The 1288-nt window shown below is 52.7% G+C and overlaps 1 pseudogene across 1 annotated transcript; it reads right to left on the bottom strand.

The window, feature by feature from the left end:
- Nucleotides 1–265: 265 nt before the first annotated feature.
- On the bottom strand, nucleotides 266–1210 carry LOC104401019 (annotated as a pseudogene). Its single transcript, XR_719897.1, has one exon. The product of XR_719897.1 is annotated as a prostaglandin E2 receptor EP4 subtype pseudogene (transcript).
- Between the last annotated feature and the right edge of the window lie 78 nt (nucleotides 1211–1288).

Genomic DNA, 1288 nt, shown 5'->3' with positions numbered 1-1288 from the left:
TTTTGGAAGTGAACTTTAAAGTGCCTCTAGCTCTCAGCAAGACTTTTGCTATGCAGATTCCAGCTGAACAGTGGAAAAATTACTGAGAACTTTTGGCGCTGCCTTTTAACCAATTAAAAAAGCCCAGGACTTGGGATAAGCAAGTCTTTCATGTAAATATAAATCAACACAACCTCTTCTCACCATGCACGTATGTTAGCAGCCTTTAAGTTATTATAACTGTTTGCAGTGCCAGATAAATAGGATTCTGTCCTGCAAGCACAGACTAGGAGTTGGAGGACTCAGCAGTGCGGGTGATGGAAAAGAAGAAAGGTTGCACAATGTTACTCACCACCAGAGGAATGGAGCAGATGACCACCACCAGGGAAGTGGCAATGAGCAGAATAACCATCTGGATCTCTGCTCCAGCCATCCGACGGAAGCTCCGGCGTCTGCGAAAGTCAGATAAACGGCTGGAGGTGGTGTCTGTCCCCAGGGACGTGCGCCGCATGAACTGCCGGTGCATGCGGATGAGGGCCACGCACACCAGGATGTTGCAGACCACGGTGACCATGATTAGGAAGGAGCTGAAGCCGGCGTACATGTAGGAATATGCTGCATGGGTGGCCTCCTTTGCTCGCCAGTCTATGAAACACCAAGTGTAAGGGTACTGCAAGGTAGACTTGCCGAGTCCCATGCTGGGGAGGGCGCAGAACAGCACGTTGGAGGCATAGATGGCAAAGAGCGTGAGTCCTGCCAGCTTCTTGTCTACATAATGGTTGTAGAAATAGGCATGGTTGATGGCCAGGTACCTTTCTATGGACATGGCACAGATAATACTGAGGCCAGAGAGTCCAAAGAAGAGGAGGATGAAGGAGCTGTACTCACACAGTGCCGGTCCTCCTGGCCAGCGGTTCTGCAGGTAAGTGGCAATAGTGACTGGGCTCACCAGACAGGTCCCTAAGAGATCGGTGACAGCCAGCCCGCAGACCAGTGTGTAGAAAGTGGTCTCCTTCTGCTCCTTCCTGGACTTGCAGAGCACCACGATGGCTATGAGGTTGCCCACCACGCCGAAGATGAACATGACGGTGGGGATCGTGGGGGGCTTCCCACCCTCCGCCCCAGTGGCGGTTCCGTTGGCGGAGCCGTTCGCAGGTGGCATGATGGTGGGGTCGAAGGACATGATGCCCGCGGTGCTGCTGAGGAGTCGAGCGGAGGCTGGAGAGGGTCCGGAAAGGCAGAGTAAGGGAGGGGAGGGGTAGTTCAGCGTGAGAACAAAACTTCAAGTGAGCAAGTAAGAAAGAAAAAA

This window comes from Nestor notabilis, unplaced genomic scaffold, assembly GCF_000696875.1.
Source record: "Nestor notabilis isolate BGI_N333 unplaced genomic scaffold, ASM69687v1 Scaffold33013, whole genome shotgun sequence".
NCBI lineage: Eukaryota > Metazoa > Chordata > Aves > Psittaciformes > Psittacidae > Nestor > Nestor notabilis.
The sequence above is the reverse complement of the archived record's forward strand: the minus strand, read 5'-3'. Positions and strand labels throughout refer to the sequence as shown.